The 12,079-nt window shown below is 37.8% G+C and overlaps 1 protein-coding gene across 17 annotated transcripts in view; it reads right to left on the reverse strand.

Annotated features, from left to right (window-relative positions):
- The window catches only part of LOC140847879 (serine/threonine-protein kinase TAO1-like), a 210,763-nt gene that overhangs the window by 66,226 nt on the left and 132,458 nt on the right, over positions 1 to 12,079 (reverse strand). For 8 of the 17 annotated variants that reach the window (XR_012128137.1, XR_012128138.1, XM_073229443.1 and 5 more), the window contains one exon: positions 3,653 to 3,835. The exons of the other annotated variants lie outside the window; for them this stretch is intronic. The gene's annotated coding sequence lies outside the window, so the exon portion shown is untranslated. The remainder of the gene's footprint in view (positions 1 to 3,652; positions 3,836 to 12,079) is intronic. 17 annotated transcript variants of the gene reach the window in all.

Consider the following 12,079-nt stretch of genomic DNA (forward strand, 5'->3'; position numbering starts at 1 on the left):
GATGCATGGCAATACTGATCGATATGATAGATATATGCAATTTACCGATAACTACAATTTTAGAACTTTCATCACCTTAAAGAGAAACTCTAAATTGTTTCATTTAAAAATGGTTAAAATGGTAAATTTTAGATTACGTGTACCATACCTCAAATTTTTTCCCCATTAAAAAAAAAGAAAAAAGAAACCCCACACCCTTTAGCTATCACTCTCCTATCCCTATTCCTCACCCCTTCAGCCCTAAGGAACAACTAATCTACTTTCTGTGTCTCTGGAGATGTGCCCATTCTGTACACTTTGGAATCATATAATATATGGTCTTTTGTGACTGGTTTCTTTCACTTAGTAAAATGTTTTCAAGATTTGAGACCAGTGAATGTTGAGCATCTTTTTATGTGTTTTTTGGCCATTTGTACATCTTTGGAGAAATGTCAATTCAGATTCTTTGCCCATTTAAAAATTGGGTTGCCTTTTTTTATTGAGTTGTAAGAGTTCTTTATATATTCTAGACACAAGTCCCTTAGCAGACATATGATTTACAAATAATTTCTCCTATTCTATTGTTGTCTTTTCAGTTTTGAAGCATAGAAGTTTTACATTTTGATCAAATCCAATATCTATGCTTTTCTTTTGTTCATGCTTTTGTTGTGATTTCTAAGAATCCTTTGACAAAACCAAGGTCATGCAGTTTTACCCTAAGAGTTTTATAATTTTAATGTTCATATATGGTATGAGGTAAGTGTCCAATTTCATTGTTCTGCTAAAGAGCTGCATTTCTAACTAGGACAAGATAAAGTTCAAAAGAGGGTATACTAAATGCAGTGTAGTCACTTGGAGCAGATTCCAGAACAGAAAAGAGCACAAAGACTGGGAAAATCTAAATAAAGTGTATTGTTTAGTTAATAGTATCAGTGTATCAATGCTGATTTCTTAGTTTTGATAAAGGTTCTGTGGTTATGAAACTTGTAAACTTTAAAGGATCTGGGAGAAGATTATAGGGTAAACTCTATTATTATTGCAAAATCTGCAGCTCTAGTATTACTTTAAAATAGTAATTTAAAGTGACTGTAATTTATTAAAATCCAAACTCATTAGTAATGATGATTCCATTAAAATTAAATCAGATTAAAATGAGATTATTTTTGCCTATCACACACACAAGAAAAAACCATCAGAAAAATATTTAATGTCCACAGTCATGTTTCTCTGTCCCTTCAGGATTACGAGTTGTGCTTACTTATCATGTCTTCTTCATCTCCTCTAATCTGGAACAATTTCCTCAACTCTTCCTTGTCTTTTATGACACTGGCATTTTTTGAGACTACACAGCAGTACTTGCCTTACTAAATTTGTGTTTGTCTGAAGCTTCTTCAAGATTAGATTCTGGTTACATATCTCTGGCTGAAATACTACATGAGTAATATTGTGTCCTTTTCAGGGTATCATATCTGGATGCATACAATGTCTGTTCATCACTGGTAACAAATTTTCATCACCCACTCAAGGTGTTTGACTGTTTCTTTCCAATGTATATAGTCATAACCACTGTTTCCTACTTTGTATCTAACAAGCAATCTGTGGAGAGATACTTTTAAACTATATGAATATTCTGCTCATCAAACTTTCCCCCTAGTTTTAGCAACCACTGAAGATTCTAGCCCCAATCTTTGCAATGATGATTTCAAAATGCTGGTTTTTCCCAACTCTACCATTCCTTTCACATTTATCAGTCAGCATTCTATTATAAAGAAAAGCCCTCCCTTTCTAACTATCTATCCATCCTATATCTGTCATGGAAATTAGGAATTCCTATTTTATTCAATGGGTTATAATCAGTAGATGTCTATATTGATGCTCAAATTGTTCCAGATGTGGCCAGTGGGAGCATCTTCAAGCTGGTTCTAGCATCCTCTTGAAAGGCCTATTTTTCATTTTAAAAGCATTTAAAAAATTTCTGGTTCAACTTATTCTAAAGCTTATCTTTTATGATCCTTGTCCCCACAGTAGAATGAACCATTACTGTAAGAGCTCTTGATCCATGTAGTGAGGAATCCAAGATCTGAGTGCTAAGTGTGCTGCTTGCTACTAAGATATCAACGCCACTAGAATCTTACAGAAGAGAGAGCTAGGAAATATATATGTCATGTAATTAGTTCATGTTAATGCCACAAATTCCTATCCAATACCTATCTAATCCCACGTGGTTCTTCCTTACATTTGCCAATTTCCTATTTCTATCATTCTTTTCAGTTAGGATCTGAGTCCAAAATGACATCAAAATTATTTACTGCTCAATCTTTTAACACACTGTTTCAGAATTGTCACACCCATACCAATATGAAACAAGTTTACGAAGAAGAGTTCAAGATTTGTTTGCAGTTTCCTCTTCCCAACCAGACAGAGGGTATACACTTAAAATACTGTGTATGAAAGTTACTTGTATTAGAGTTTTGGTTTTTACTCCAATGTGGTTATAGCCCAAATACAGCTGGATTCATTGTTCCTGCTTGCCTATTAGTGACTTCCCCCATACATAATGACAATTTTAACTTTCAAATAAACTAAATATTTATTATCAAAAGAGGTAAAACAAGTTATCATTCTATCCTCTTTCTACTTCTTTTTATTCCCCACAACTATCACCATTCTGTATCTTGAATTGTTGGTTGTATGGCATATAACTTGTCTAATTTCATCAAACTATACATTTAATATATCTGTATTTACTGTATATAAATTATACTTAATAAAATAAGTCATCTAAAAAATACTACTGACACACATTGAATGGCTACATGACAGGGATTTTTTCAACAGGGTTCTTTTATTGGGCCCATTTCTAAGAGGTTGTATATTTTTTTCCTTTTTTATTCTATATTTCTCTCCAGAGTAGTATTAATGAGAACAATGGGAGAAGCTTACATTCAGACAAAACTGTAACACAGAAAAAAGGTTGTTTATGAAATACCTGTTTTCTGAGTGCCTCTTCCCTTATTCTGTGTCCAATCCAGAAATCAAACAAACATAACCTACATCACACACACATAAAGCATGCGTAGACAAAAAGATTCTGCAAGGATGTTTATCTAAATGTTAAAAGCAGCTGTCTTTGGGTAGGAAAATTGCAGAAAGAGTTTCTACTACCTTATTTCTACCTCTAATTTACAAATGAGAAATAAGTGAAAAGTTCAAACTGTTAAGAATTTGGAACACATTTTCTCCTTTATTCTTAAGGTACCCATTAAAATGAAAAAACTAAATCTGTAAGACTACCAAAATATTAAATATCTATACAAAACTTGTTGCTGAGAAAAAAAAGCATTCTTAATAGGAAGAAATAATGAATGAATAATAATGAAATGTGTGTATGGGACTTTACGTAAGTCAGTGTTTTGCAATTTTTGATTCAATAACAATGTTAGTCATAAAACTGCTAAAAGTGTAAACATGGAAATTAAAGCCAAATATCTTTCCCATTTTTTCAATAATCTAAGAAGCTCAATAAATAAAATGATCTCTTTTTATATACACCTAATGCAAGTGACTATAAAATAGACTATTGCCTATGTCTTTTTGTATTACTGATTTTTACTCTGCCAGGACTGGATATTAAATAAATTCTGGTCACTGACATTAAGCCCTTAACACTTACAAAGAACACTGCTCCAAAGCCTCCCTGGCCAACTTTTATGAGATCTGTGAAGTGCTTCTCTGGATCTTCTTTGGAGAAGAGTTCTGCAATCTCAGGGTCCTTCAGGCTCTGTGCTTGGATAGTTGATGACATCCTGCCGGGCAATCAGCTGGCTGATTCTAATTTTATGCTGCTCTCCCAACCCTTGGGAAATCGGTATGAATGAAGCCACGTTGGCATAAACAATTGTAGAGAAATGAGAAAAGAAAAAAGGAAAAGCAAAAGTTGCTAAGAATAATTAGTGTATCATTTTCTGACAACATATATAAAATTATCTTAGATGTGGAATTTCACTGAAAAAGTGTTGCCTACTAGTGCAGGGGTCTTAAACCCAGCTCATCATCACAATCACCTGTGCTGCTTTTAAAAAAAAATTCCCACTATACATACACTTCTAAAGATTAGATAAATCTTTATGTACTGGAAGGCTTTCTGTATCAGTACTTAAAGATTTATCTAACTCTGATGCAATAAGCTCATCAACAAAAGAGATAATACAGTAGGAAGACCATTAAAAACATGCCCAACAACTCAAAATGTACCCATTATATGTTTCTAACAACAGGAAGATTCCCATCTATTAATGACCTTCAAATGCAAGAAAATAGATAATAGATTTAATTCAGTAAGATTTCTTTTCCTTTCAGATACCACATGGCAGTGTTTAATCAACTCTAACACAGACATTCCTAATAAAAATGCAATGGGAGAAAATAATGAATTTAACATAGATAGATAACTGTTTCCTCCATAACCTGATTCATATTAAAATATGGCCTTATCAAATCTGCTTCATTATGTAAGTAGATACACTACAGAATTCCCTGGTGGTTCTGGTATCAGTTCCTTTATATCAGATTACCAAATTTCAAAAATGGCTGCTATAAATGAGAGGCTTCAGAACCTGGTTCTAAATGACACTGCCTAGATAGGAATCCTGACAACAATTATTTACCAAACTATGAACTTGGGTAACCTCATTTTCCTAGTCTATAAAATGAAAGAAATAACCTACCTCCTAGAGTAGCTGTGAGGGTTAAATGAGTTAATAAATGTTAAGTGTAGACTAGTACTCAGGAACAGTAAGCAGTACATTAAATGTTAGTTAACATGTCCTCCTTAAATTTACCAATTAAAACTAAAACTCCAAAAATTGATTTCATTAAACTCATAAGGGAAAATAAAGCTCTAACCATTTTTTTCCATGCCCAAAGCATATTTTTTTAAATTTTTGAATGTTTTTAATTTTATTGATTTCAAAAATTTTTTAAACAACAGAGAATTTTTTAAGCCTGTCTCCCTTTCAGTGAAGTCAACTGAACCAATTATAATGCTTGTTATTAAATATCTAACTACATAAAACACATTTACATATCTTTTGCACTTCCCTAAATTAATACTACATTGCACTAAAAATTCAAATTACTAGTTTGTATTCCTTTTCTAACATTTTCAAGGCTGCACCATATTCTTCCCTTTTACCAATCACACTGCTCTGGAAGTTAGTTCCCTGGAACAATGCTTCAATTACAATTCTTCCAACAATATGTGACCACAGAAAAGTCATATAACTTATCATTCCTAAAGTGAACTAAATTCTATATAAAGTGTACCTATTCAACTTATACAACTGTGAAAAACAAAAAGCCTTCTATGTACCTAAGACCTTATTTAAGAACTTTGAATTATCAAATTATAGTACCTTTATTACAAGCAGGAATTTACATAAAATTTTGTAAAAATTTTGAAAAGAGAGAAAAAAACATTACAAAAAATGAATACATCCTTAGAAACTTGTGGGACAGTATCAAATTGTATAAATTTCACATTAAGGTGTTATATAAAGGAAAAGAAAATTTTACTTTTTTAAAAAAAGAATTCTTACTAAAAGCAGAAAAGATACCAGATTTGACAAAAACATAAATTGAGAGATTGAAGATGCTCAGCAAGCCCCAAAAGGAGCAAATTCAAAGAGTTTAGGCCTAATAAGGTCAAAACTAAAAATCAATAACAAACAGTTATGTCTGATAAGTCCTAAATATGTCATAATGCTAAAAAGCAAAGATAAGCTAAAATCTGAATGATCACAGAATTCTTATAAAATAAAATGGAGGCCACAGAATGTTCAATACTATCTTTAAAGTGAGGAAAGAAAAGAAATGCCAATCCAGAAGAGAATCCTTTATCTAAGCAAAATATTTGTGGAATGAATATAAAAATAATAGAGGGAGAGAGACAGAGAGAGAGACTTAAATGATGGAAAGCTAAGAGAATCTGACCTACATTAAAGGAAATGTAAAATATTAAACAAAAGAAAGCTAAAGGCTATATTAATACCAGACAAAATATACAGAGCTTCAGAGCTAGGAAAATTACAAGGAGTAAAGACGGACATTACATAATGTTATGAATTCCTTCATCAAATTCTAAATGTATACTCATGTGACAAAAGAGCTTCAAATTACACAAGGCAAAAATTGATACAACTGAAAACAGAAAAGTCTGTAACTGGAACACCATCACCACAGACCAACACTACCAACCAACAGGTTCTAGTGACATTCCAGTATGCAGCCTGGCCACAGAATGTACATTCTTCTCAAGTGTGCATTATGACATACACTGTGAGATCATATACCGGGTCATAAAACTAATCTTAACAAGTGAAAAAATTTCAAATCACACAAAATGTTTTCTGATAAGAGGGTAGTAAACTTAAAATCAGTAACAAAACAGTTAAAAAAAACAGGACCTCAATTGTGGAAAATACACCTCAAGGTAACCCATGGGTCAATAAAGACATTTCAAGGGCAAAGAGAAAATAATATGAATTGTGTGAAAATAGAAATAGAACATAAAATTTACAGGATTCTTACACAGAAATTAAGGCACCAAATCATAGTAGAAAGAAAACTTCAATGAATAATCTAAGCTCCCATCTTAAAACTCTAGAAAGAGAAAAGCAAATAAAACCAAAGCTAAATATAGAAGGAAATACTAAAGAACAGAATGGAAATCAATGAAACTAGACAACAAAATCAGTAAAATCAAAAGCTAGTTCCTTGCAGGGAAAAAAGTCAATAAAACTGAAAGAACCCTTCCAAGCTAACCAAAGAAAACAAGAGCAAATTACCCAAGAGGGCATATCACTATATTTCTAAGGACATTAAAAGGATAAGGAAATACAAGAAAGAGTTCTAAACTCATAAATTTGACAAAATAGCTGAAATAGGCAAATACTTCGTAGTGGTACTTATTAATTACCAAAACTCACTCAAGAAGGAATAGAGAACTGCCTCTTCCACCCAGATGACAAACTGTGGCGACTCAGGCTCAGACCACAAGGAGGCACTGGCCTCCACTGCCTCAGCCCCTGCAGCACGGCCCTCAGGGCAGTGCTGCCAAAAAGAACAAGGCACAGTGACAGTATGGGTGTTGGGGGTGGAGGTGCAGCAGGGTGATGGGACGCATGGTGGTGCAGGCTGGAGAGCTGCCTGAGCTGAGCAGGGAGGCGGTCACTGGGAGGTGCGGCATCCTCAGAGGGGACCGTGTCTAACGACGTTTACCCAATGCTCAACACTGCCCATGGAGCAGTGAGGCCGACGGTGTTCAGCACACCTCCAGTGGACTTCCTGATTGCAGCTGGAGGCTTCCACATCTCTATTCCCAGATGTAATGACTGGATACTGCCTGAACCATCCTGGCTTTGAGGCATTGAACACACATGGAATTCAGCTCATCTCTCTAGCTGCCCATAAATTCATCTCAGATATTGCCCACGATGCTCTGCGCACCACAAAATGAAGGGAGTACACTTAACCATGGAGGAGTTGACCCCTGCCCTCAGTGAGTATGACATCAGTGTAAAGAAGCCACACTACTGAGAGGATTGGTTTGAAGATGGCAGCGTGAGAGGTGAAACAGAGGCCTCGCCCCAAAACCACATATAGTATGAAAATATAATTAACACAACTAATCCTGAAAGAGCAACAGGAAAGAAGGATCTCTAGGAATGAAAGAGTATTGAGAGAACTGTGTGACCAATCCAAATGGAACAACATTCATATTAGAGGGGTACCGGAAGAAGAAGAGAGTGTAAAAGGCAAAGTGTCTTTGAGGAGGTTATTGCTGAAAACATCCCCTACCTGGGGAAGGAGATAGTCTCTCAGGCCATGGAGGTGCACAGATCTCTGAAAACAAGGGAACCAAGGAAGACCAAACCAAAAGGTGTACTAATTAAAATGGCAAAGATCAAGGATAAGGACAGACTATTAAAAGCAGCCAGAGAGAGTAAACAGATCACACACAAAGGAAAGCCCATCAGGCTATCATCAGCCTTACAGCCCAGCAGAAACCTTACAGGCCAGAAGGGAGTGGCATGATATATTTAATGCAATGAAGCAGAAGGGCCTCAAACCAAGAATACTCTACCTGGCAAGGTTATCATTTAAATTTGAAGGAGGGCTTAAACAATTTCCAGATAAGCAAAAGCTGAGAGAATTTACCTCCCACAAACGGTCTCTACAGTATATTCTGGAGGGACTCCGATAGATGGAAGTGTTCCTAAGGTTAAATAGCTGTCACCAGAGGTAATACAAATGTACAGAGAAAGAGTACAGAATGCAATACCCAATATATAAAGAATGGAGGAGGAAGAAAAGGAGAGAGAAAAAAAGAACCTTTAGCGTTTGTGTAATAGCATACTAAGTGAGTTAAATTAGACTCTTAGATAGTAAGGATGTTACCCTTGAATATTTGGTTGCCACAAATCTAAAGCTTGCAATAGGAATAAGTACATACCTATCCATAATCACCCTAAAGGTAAATGGTCTGAATGCACTTATACAAACATGATTCAGAAATGACATGATCATATTCAAAACGGCTAGAATAAAACCCAAAATTTACTGCACATGCTAAAACAAACAACACACACATACACACACCACTGGAGAACGCGACAAATTCTCAAGGAAAAGAAGGGACAGAAGCCTATTTTGAGATGCCTCATGTTGTAATTATCACATAAAGACTTTAAAGCAGCTATTATAACCATATTAAATGTGGAAATGCTTAATACCCTTAAAAATTAGAAACACTAAACTTCTAGCACAAAAATAAAAACTACAGAAAAAAATCCACGTCGAGAAATTTAGAACTGAAAAATAAAATTACCAAAAATTACGAGAGGGCGGAGCCAGGATGGCAGCGTGAGTAGAGCAGTGGAAATCTCCTCCCAAAAACACATAGAGCTATGAAAATATAACAAAGAAAAATCTTCCTAAAATAGAGACCACAGGACACAGGACAACATCCAGACCACATCCACACCTGCAAGAAACCAGCGCCTTGCCAAGGGGGTAAGATACAAGCCCTGGCCCGGCGGGACCCGAGCGCCCCTCCCCCCGGCTCCCGGTGGGTGGAAAGAAACTGGAGCGGTTTTTTTTTGGCGAGTGACGGGCCCCCGTTGCTAGGGAGGCAGGGTGGGGGGACCGGTGAGCAGGTGCCTGGAACCGGCACCTGAGGACAAAGAATATCCCGCGTTTCTCCCTGCGGGACTGGCGAGTGGGTGCCTGAGACCGGTGCCTGAGGACGGAGGAAATCGCGCGTTTCCCCCCCCTTTTTTTTTTCTTTTTGGTGAGCGCTTTTTGGAAGCCTTAAAGGGACAGGGACCCCGGTGCTAGGGAAGCAGGGCGGCGGGACTGGTGAGCGGGTGCCTGGGATCAGCGCCTGAGGACAAAAAATATCCCACATTTTTCCCTGCGGGACCGGTGGGCAGGTGCCTGAGACCGGCACTTCAGGACAGAGGAAATCACGCATTTTTCCCCTTTTTGTTTTCTCTTTATTGTGAGTGCTTTTTGGAAGCCTAAAAGGGACAGCGACCCCGGTGCTAGGGAGGCAGGGCGGCGGGACTGGTGAGCGGGTGCCTGGGACCGGCACCTGAGGACAAAGAATATCCCGCGTTTTTCCCTGTGGGACCGGTGGGTGGGTGCCTGAGACCGGCACTTGAGGACAGAGGAAATTGAACGTTTTTCCCGTTTTTTTTCTCTTTTTTGCGAGTGCTTTTTGGAAGCCTAAAAGGGACAGGGACCCCGGTGCTAGGGAGACATGGCAGCAGGACCAGTGAGCGGGTGCCTGGGACCAGCACCTGAGGACAAAAAAAAAAATCGTGTGTTTTTTCCTTTTTTTTTCTTTCTGTTCCCTCTCTCATTGTTGCTGTTGTTGTTTTGGTTTGGAGAGTGCTTTTTGGAAGTCTTAAAGGGGCAGGACAGGTCACTTAGACCAGAGGCAGGGAATCTGGGGATCTCTGGGCACTCTAACCCCCTGGACAGCAGGGAGCACAGAGGCCCCTTACGGAGATAAATAGCCTCCCAGCCGCTCCCCCTCCAACGGGGCTCCACCATTTCGGAGGAACAGCCCCAGCCAGGCCAAGCCCACAGCAACAGCGGAGATAAACCCCAAAGCAACTGGGCAGGAAGCAGAAGCCCTGTCTGCGCACAGCTGCCCAGCACAAGCCACTAGAGGTCGCTATTCTCCCAGGAAAAGGCTACAAACCAACAAGAAGGGAAGCTCTTCCAGCGGTCACTTGTACCAGCTCTGCAAACTATCTCTATCACCATGAAAAGGCAAAACTACAGGCAGACAAAGATCACAGAGACAACACCTGAGAAGGAGACAGACCTAACTAGTCTTCCTGAAAAAGAATTCAAAATAAAAATCATGAACATGCTGACAGAGATGCAGAAAAAAATGCAAGAGCAATGGGATGAGATGCAGAGAAAAATGCAAGAGCAGTGGGATGAAGTCCGGAAGGAGATCACAGATGTCAGGAAAGAGATCACAGAAGTGAAACAATCCCTGGAAGGATTTATAAGCAGAATGGATAAGATGCAAGAGGCCACTGAAGGAATAGAAGCCAGAGAACAGGAACGTATAGAAGCTGACATAGAGAGAGATAAAAGGATCTCCAGGAATGAAACAACACTAAGAGAAATATGTGACCAAGCCAAAAGGAATAATATTCGTATTATAGGGATACCAGAAGAAGAAGAAAGAGGAAAAGGGATAGAAAGTCTCTTTGAAGAAATAATTGCTGAAAACTTCCCCAAACTGGGGGAGGAAATAATCGAACAGACCATGGAATTACACAGAACTCCCAACAGAAAGGATCCAAGGAGGACAACACCAAGACACATAGTAATTAAAATGGCAAGGATCAAGGACAAGGAAAGAGTTTTAAAGGCAACTAGAGAGAAAAAGGTCACCTATAAAGGAAAACCCATCAGGCTAACATCAGACTTCTCAACAGAAACCCTACAGGCCAGAAGAGAATGGCATGATATACTTAATGCAATGAAACAGAAGGGCCTTGAACCAAGGATACTGTATCCAGCACGACTATCATTTAAATATGATGGCGGGATTAAACAATTCCCAGACAAGCAAAAGCTGAGGGAATTTGCTTCCCACAAACCACCTCTACAGGGCATCCTACAGGGACTGCTCTAGATGGGAGCACCCCTAAAAAGAGCACAGAACAAAACACACAACATATGAAGAATGGAGGAGGAGGAATAAGAAGGGAGAGAAGAAAAGAATCTCCAGACAGTGTATATAACAGCTCAATAAGCAAGCTAAGTTAGGCAGTAATATACTAAAGAAGCTAACCTTGAACCTTTGGTAACCACGAATCTAAAGCCTGCAATGGCAATAAGTACATATCTCTCAATAGTCACCCTAAATGTAAATGGACTTAATGCACCAATCAAAAGACATAGAGTAATAGAATGGATAAAAAAGCAAGACCCATCTATATGCTGCTTACAAGAAATTCACCTTAAACCCAAAGATAAGCATAGACTAAAAGTCAAGGGATGGAATAACATATTTCAGGCAAACAACAGCGAAAAGAAATCAGGGGTTGCAGTACTAATATCAGACAAAATAGACTTCAAAACAAAGAAAGTAAGAAGAGATAAAGAAGGATACTACATAATGATAAAGGGCTCAGTCCAACAAGAGGATATAACCATTCTAAATATATATGCACCCAATACAGGAGCACCAGCATATGTGAAGCAAATACTAACAGAACTAAAGAGGGAAATAGATTGCAATGCATTCATTGTAGGAGACTTCAACACACCACTCACCCCAAAGGATAGATCCACCGGGCAGAAAATAAGTAAAGACACACAGGCACTGAACAACACACTAGAACAGATGGACCTAATAGACATCTATAGAACTCTACATCCAAAAGCAACAGGATATACATTCTTCTCAAGTGCACATGGAACATTCTCCAGAATAGACCACATACTAGCTCACAAAAAGAGCCTCAGTAAATTCCAAAATATTGAAATTCCACCAACCAATTTTTCAGAC

The sequence above is a fragment of the Manis javanica genome, chromosome 2, assembly GCF_040802235.1.
Source record: "Manis javanica isolate MJ-LG chromosome 2, MJ_LKY, whole genome shotgun sequence".
NCBI lineage: Eukaryota > Metazoa > Chordata > Mammalia > Pholidota > Manidae > Manis > Manis javanica.